The 7,609-nt window shown below is 46.2% G+C and overlaps 1 protein-coding gene and 1 pseudogene across 3 annotated transcripts in view; one reads left to right on the top strand and one right to left on the bottom strand.

Annotated features, from left to right (window-relative positions):
* MERTK (MER proto-oncogene, tyrosine kinase) overlaps positions 1-7,609 on the bottom strand; it is a 143,090-nt gene that overhangs the window by 85,409 nt on the left and 50,072 nt on the right. The window lies entirely within an intron of this gene.
* Positions 3,515-4,446, top strand: LOC105540025 (annotated as a pseudogene). The gene has a single exon (XR_001006134.1). The product of XR_001006134.1 is annotated as a UPF0568 protein C14orf166 pseudogene (transcript).

A 7,609-nucleotide genomic window follows, 5' to 3' on the forward strand; every position in this document is an offset into this window, starting at 1 on the left:
AAAAAAAAAAAAAAAAAGACTGCAACATCAAGTCTTTCATGGGTCTCCAGCCAACACCCTGCTGATTCCATATTTGTCAGTTTCCACTGTGTGTGAGCTAATTCCTTAAAATAAATCTCTTTCTCTCTCTTTCTAGATAAAGCTGTAGATGCAGATCCTATAGGTTCGGTTTCTTGGAAAAACCCTGACTAATATGTGTGCTATCACCTATCTTGATTTTTTTTTTGAGACAGACTCTGTCTCGCTTTGTTGCCCAGGCTAGAGTGCAATGGCATGATCTCAGCTCACTGCAACGTCTGCCTCCTGGGTTCAAGTGATTGTCCTGCCTCAGCCTCCTGAGTAGCTGGTATTACAGGCTTGCGCCACCATGCCCGGTTAATTTTTGCATTTTTAGTAGAGACAGGGATTTGCCATATTGGCCAGGCTGGCCTCGAACTTCCAACCTCAGGTGATCCACCCACCTTGGCCTCCCAAAGTGCTAGGATTATAGGCATGAGCCACCACACCTGGCCACCTGTCTTGATTTCTGTGGTAGACTCTGCACCAGTGGTTCTCTGGTGTACTTTTGGGGTACTGCGCCCTCAAGGCATTTTGGAAATGTGTGGAGTTGTTTTTGGTGATCACAATGACTAGAGGGGCACCATGGGTTTTTAGGGGCCAAGGGCAACTGTTCCATATCCCAAATGACCTCCTGAGACTAGAACCTAACTCCATTTTATATACACACAAAGTCCTGTGTGGTTTCAATACGCACCTAATTTAACAGGACTGCAATGATCATAAAAATGGAGAGCTGGTAGCCTTGGTCCTATTTAGAACTTTCTGGGGCCCCAGCCATCATTTTGTAAAGTCCCTCACTGACAGTATGACTGTATTTGCAGCGGTCACAGGTCATATGCTTGAAGGTGCACCTAAGGTGCAAGTCCCTGGGTACTTAATGATCTCTCCTGGGGTGAACATGCCCAATGTTTACATATTGAAATCCACATTTTTATTTTATTTTATTTTATTTTATTTGAGATGGGGTCTCGCTCTGTCACCCAAGCTGGAGTGCAGCTGCACCATCACGGCTCACTGCAGCCTTGAACTCCTGGGCTCAAGCCATCTTCCCAGCTCAGCCTCCCAAAGTGCTGGGATTACAGCCATGAGCCACGCTTCTCAGCCCGAGAACATTTTTAAATACTTTCAGATGCTCTCCAGAGGATTTGTGTATTGGCTCAAAGGCACTGCTCTTCAAACACAGTAAAGAAGACCCTGACAAGGGAAAGGAAGAAAAAGAAGAAATACATAGAAGGTCCACCTTCCTTCCTAGAAGCTTGCCTCCCTGTATAACCTATTTATCACTAAGCAAAATAAATCTCATCCCTCAACCTGTGAAGGGCTGAGGCTTAAGGCTTGAAAGAGACCAGGAAGCTATCAAGGGTAGAGGGGGCTCTATCCTGACCCATGGCCCCATAGGCAGGGGTAGCAGCTGCCAGGGGATAGCACGGCCTGGTCAGCATCTGGAGCAGACATGTGGTAGTGAGTGAGGTCCCCAGGTCTGAATGAGACACAGTTTCCCCAGGTTGAATTCAGTTTTCTGAACACTAAACATTTTAAATTTACTTCTTCCCAACAATACCATGTTGCAGATCCTCATTAGCCTGTGATAAATAGAGCAGCTAAGACACAGCTCAACAATGGCATCAGTCAGAACTCAGGGGATCAGAGGGGGTTCAGAGCTGCTCAGGTTAACATTACTTCCTTATTGTTCCCAGGATCCAGGAGTTAACAGTCCCCTGCCATTGCATTTCCTAATGTGTAAATGTGAGTGGCATCCCTTTGACTTGAAATACCCTGTCTTCCCCTTTCCCCTCGTTCGGTAGGAGCAATATAATTTTGGAATGCACCTGATGAATGAATGGTGGGCATGAGGGAGGTCCCAGGGACCAAGGAAAGGCCAGATCCTTTCATGTTTTGGGGCAGTGGCTGGATGTTACAATGCCTAGAGGTTACCAGGAGAAGATGAAAAGAGAATACACAGGACAAATATCTCCAAATAAGGAGCTAGCTGATCCTCTCCTGGTAGACCCCTGGATGTCACGGTGACAGGAAGGGCTGAAGAAAGATGGGGGAGAATTCTGTGCCTAGAATGATGCCCTGCCCATCGTGGGCAATGACTAGTGGTTGAGTGGTGACCCTGGCTTTCAGCAGTCCCTGAAGATCCTGCATGACAGATGGGCCTAGTCTTTGGAGTTCTAAGGGAAACGAAGGCTACTGAAGAGGGGTGCTTCTACATATTTCACAAATCCACTTTAGAAGAGGCATCCTTTTCTTGAGGCAAGACCCAGGGGCTCAACAGAGTGAACCATGAGATCGGACAGACTGAGGACACTTGTGCCTTTGAAGACTGGCTCTGCCTCAAGGTCTAGGACCCGGGAGTGGCAGCAGGCTTGCAGTTGGACTCAGGGAGACAGGGACCAGAGAGAAAGTGAAGGCCAGGAGGGAGGTGGGGCACAGCCTCAGGAAGGCAGCCTGAGGGGACTGCACCCAGACCAGAGGTGCGAAGCACACCTGGGCAGAGCCCCCAGAAGCTGAGAAACTACAAGGCACAAAGGATGGTTTGGCAACACACCCTAGACTGTAGAAATCAGACTGCATAAGATGCCCAGGAGAACCTTAAGCCAACCAGCAAGGAGGATACAGACCAGAAATAGAAAAGAAGCATGCAGAACACAAAGGGAACTCAATCAGAATTTTGTCTTTAGTCATTCATGGCAGGAAAGGCTTAGCAGTTGTCTGGTAACAATAGGCGCCTGCATTAATTAGCAAGGCCAGACCCATGCCACCTATATTACAGCAAAGATTTTCCATAAATTATCCTTGTCGCTTTCTAGACATCCAAGCAAAAGGCTCCCACTGGGAGGGTGGGGTGTGGGGTGGGGCTGGAGACAGGAGGAGTGGCTGTTCCTGGTTCTCCTCCCTCTCCCCAGAAAAACAGGAGGCTCAGTCTCCATGGAGGCTCAACGGGAAAGGCTCTGGGCTCAGAACAGCAATCTAGGCATCCCAACAACCATGTAAGAGGAGCTCCAGAGGGAACACAAAGAGTGGATGCGGAAGGTGAGAAGTTCAAGAAAGTGCCCTGGCACTGAAGATACGGATCTTTCCTAACTGGGCCCCCAGCTGGGCAGCACAGTAGGAGAAAAAAGACCCACGATGGGGCTTCATCAGGGAACGCTACAACTCTAAGATGAGGTGAAGGTCCTAAAAGCTTCCAGAGAGAAAAAAAGCAGATCACTCATGAATGAATCAGAATAGCATCCTGCTTCTCTAGAGCAACCCAGAACTCAAAGGGAAATATATCAATGACTTCAAAGTTAAAACAAAAAATATTTTTTCTTTTCGAACTCTGTACCCAGCCAAACTACCTCAAGATGAAGGTAAAGAGAATGGCATTTTCAGGCATGCAAGTCCCAGGAAGTTAGTGAAGGATGGGCTCCTTGCCAAAGTAAAAGAGTAAAAGCCAAAGAGTGCAAGAAGCGGGGAGCATGTTCCGATGCAAGCTGATGGCTCTCGACTCCCACAACCCCACCAGCTTCAACTGCAAAGATGAAACGGAATTTAGAAACTTCATTGTTTGGTTTGAAGACCAGAAAATCAGACACTACAAGATTGAAGACAGAGGTAACTTAAGAAACATCCACAGCAGTGACTGGCCCAAGTTCTTTGAAACGTATCTCAGAGATGTTAACTGTTCTTTCAAGATTCAAGATCAACAAGAAGCTGTTGACTGGCTTCTCGGTTTAGATGTTAGACTTGAATATGGAGATAATGCTGAAAAATACAAGGACTTAGTACCTGATAATGCAAAAACTGCTGACAATGCAACTAAAAATGCAGAACCATTGACACATTTGGATGTAAATAATCCTGATTTTAAGCCTGGTGTGATGGCTATGGCTAACCTGCTTCAGGTTCAATGTCATGATGATCACTTGGTAATGCTTAAGGCAATTCAAATTTTGGTTCAGGAGCACCTGACACAGGAGGCAGTTGCTAAAGCAAATCAAACAAAAGAGGGCTTGCCTGTTGCTTTAGACAAACATATTCCTGGTTTTGACACAGGAGATGCAGTTCTTAATGAAGCTACTCAAATTCTGTGATTGCTGCATAGAGAAGAGCTCAGAGAGCTACAAACAAAAAATAATGAAGCCATAGTAGCTGTTCAGGCAATTATTGCTGACGCAAGGACAGACCACAGACTGGGAAACGTTGGAAGACGAACACTTTAGGACTTCAGCTTCTCACCTATTTAGTACAAGTGGGAACGATGCACACTTCTGGCACGTTTGGAAATCAATATATCACATTCTCGGGGGAGGAATCCCAGAAAATTGAGTATGTTCTAGAGGTTTACCACCATTACTTTTTTCTTTAACAAAGTTTAGGAAAGTAGAAAAAAAAAAAAAAAAACAACGAGTAAAAGCCAAGAAAGATGACCTGGGCTCTAGGAATCAGGAGCTGGACCACAGGAGGAATAGGGGGTCCTCAGAATAGTAGTAAAGACAGCTGGACCCCAGACCCGGAGGGTAACCTGATTAGACAGAGGCAGAAGCAGGGAGCCAGGACAGGCATCTCCTAAAGAAATAAATAAATAAATAAATATCAGTACTGATAATTTTGTCACGGTGGGAGAAGATGCATACATGATGCATACATTCCTTTAGCGTTTAGAGAAGAATGAGTGATTGATACTTAGGAAATTATTAAATTCAAGATAATCAAAAAGCTACTCAAGAATTGCTATGGGACTGGGCGCAGAGGCTCATGCCTGTAATCCCAGTACTTTGGGAGGCTAAGGTGAGAGAGTCGTTTGAGGCCAGGAGTTTGAGATCAGCCTGGGCAACATAACGAGAACTCATCTCTTACCAAAAAAAATAAAAAATAAAAAATAAAAATTAGCTGGTCATGGTGGCACATGCCTGTAGCCCCAGCTACTTCGGAGGCTAAAGTGGGAGGATTGTTTAAGCCCAAGAGTTTGAGGCTGCAGTGAGCTATGATCGCACACTGCAATCCAGCCTGGAAGACAGAGACCCAGTCTCAAATAAATAATTAATTAATTAAGCGCTAAGTCCTTAAGTGCTATGGCTTGAATATTCCCTTCAAAACCTGTATCAAAACTTAATCCCCAATATGGCAGTATGGAGAGGTGAGGCTTTTAAGAGGTGATTAATCCATTCATGGATTAATAATGGGATCAAGGATGAATGGGAGTGGAACTGGCAGCTTTATAAGAAGAGGAAGAGAGACCTGAGCTAGCACACGAGCACATCCAGCCCCCTCACCATGTGATGCCCTGCGCTGCCTTACGACCCTGCAGAGTCGCATCAGCAAGAAGACCATCATCAGCTGAGGGTCCTTGACCTTAAATGTCCCGGCCTCCTTAACTGTGAGAAATAAATTTTCTTCCTTTATAATTTACTCAGTTTCAAGTATTCTTTTATAAGTAACAGAAAACGGACTAAGATAAGAAGTAAAATATAATTATAGCATATTACATGATTCAGCTGAAAACAGAATTTCCATAGCCACAAAAAAACACCGTGGGTATTGATTTAACCACAGCTATGAGTAGCATTCTATTAGATTAACACACCATGCTGGAGACAAGCACACACATATAGACATACATAGGATTACATATGGATTGAATATATCTGGAAAGATACCCAAGAGATGGGTAACCTCCATTCCCCACAGGGAGAGGGCTGGGGGCTGGAGTGGAAAAAAGACTTTTTGAATAGTCAGAATGTTTTACCACTGCTTAAGAAAATGGCACAAAAGTCTCATCAGATTTTGGTCAAATACAAACATCTGAATGAGGGAAGACAAAAGAAATGGCACGGCCGGGCACGGTGGCTCAAGCCTGTAATCCCAGCACTTTGGGAGGCCAAGACGGGCGGATCACGAGGTCAGGAGATCGAGGCCATCCTGGCTAACACGGTGAAACCCCGTCTCTACTAAAAAATACAAAAAACTAGCCGGGCGAGGTGGCGGGTGCCTGTAGTCCCAGCTACTCGGGAGGCTGAGGCAGGAGAATGGCGTGAACCCGGGAGGCAGAGCTTGCAGTGAGCTGAGATCTGGCCACTGTACTCCAGCCTGGGCGACAGAGCAACATTCCGTTCCAAAAAAAAAAAGAAATGGCACATACTCAGCTGCAGTGTCTAGACAGGAACCACCTGGGCACAGCTGCATGGCCAGCGGCTGCAGAAGCCCATCACCCCAGGCCAGCACAGGCTGGGTTAGCCCAGGCACATCTTACACACACACAGCATGTCTCTCATCCTCAGTCCTTACCACTGCTAGTCTGGCCTGCTCAGAAATGACTTGGAAGTAGCAGTTATGCTCTAGAATCTTTTCAAAAGAAATACAAAAAAGGACAAATATTGTATGATGCCACCTATATGCGGTAGTGGGAGTAGTCAAACTCACAGAGAAAGAAAGTAGACTGCGGGAGGCTGAGGCAGAAGGATCAGCTGAGCCCAGGAGTTCAAGACCAGCCTAGACAACATGGCGAAACGTACAAATAAAAAAAAAAAAAAAAAAGCTAGATGCGGTGGCTCATGCCTGTGGTCTAAGCTACTGGGGAAGCTGAGGTGGGAGGGTTTCTTGAGCCTGAGAGGTCGAGGCTGCAATAAGCTGTGATTGCACCACTGTGCTCTAGCCTGGGCAACAGAGTGAGACCATCTCAAGAAAAATAAATAAATAAAATAAAATAAAAATAAAGTAGAGTAGTGGTTACTAGGGGTGGGGAGAGTGAGGAATGGGGGGATTATTGTTTCATGGTACAGAGCTTCAGCTTAGGATGACTAAAAAGTTCTGGAGATGGATACGTGGTGATGGTTGCACAAAAACATGAATTCCACTGAATTGTACACTCAAAACGGGCTGAAATGGGGGACTTTATGTTATGTATATTTTACCATGTCAAAAAAATTAAAAATGAAAAAAAATTATTTGAAGAAATAGGTCCACTGTAAGCACCCTGTTTTCATCTGCCGCCGTTCACATGGTGCTGACAGGGTAACCCAAGGGCAAGGAACTCCCAGCTGAAAGGAAGTCTCGTGAACAGGACGCAAGTCAGAAAGTATCAGACATCTGTGGTTAATAACAGCTTTTCCAGCAGATGGTTAGGTTAAATACATTAGGTTTTTATTTTCTAGATTCTGTTCTCGTTGCCACCAAGAACAGCAGAATAAAGAACCGGCAACAGGCATCAGTCAACCCCAAGGAAGGCAAGATGGGAGGGAAAAGCCCAGCACAGAGAGCCCATGGGGGCCCCAAAAACACAGCATCCCAGTGCCAGGAGCCGACACGGAGATGGGGGCCCCAAAAACACAGCATCCCAGTGCCAGGAGCCCGCACAGAGATGGGGACCCCAAAAACACAGCATCCACACTGCCAGGAGCCGACATGGAGATGGGGGCCCCAAAGACACAGCATCCCAGTGCCAGGAGCCTGCACAGAGATGGGAGCCCCAAAAACACAGCATCCCAGTGCCAGGAGCCTGCACGGAGACGGGGACCCCAAAAACACAGCATCCCAGTGCCAGGAGCCTGCACGGAGACGG

Source organism: Mandrillus leucophaeus, unplaced genomic scaffold (assembly GCF_000951045.1).
Source record: "Mandrillus leucophaeus isolate KB7577 unplaced genomic scaffold, Mleu.le_1.0 Scaffold214, whole genome shotgun sequence".
In the NCBI taxonomy this organism is placed as follows: Eukaryota; Metazoa; Chordata; class Mammalia; order Primates; family Cercopithecidae; genus Mandrillus; species Mandrillus leucophaeus.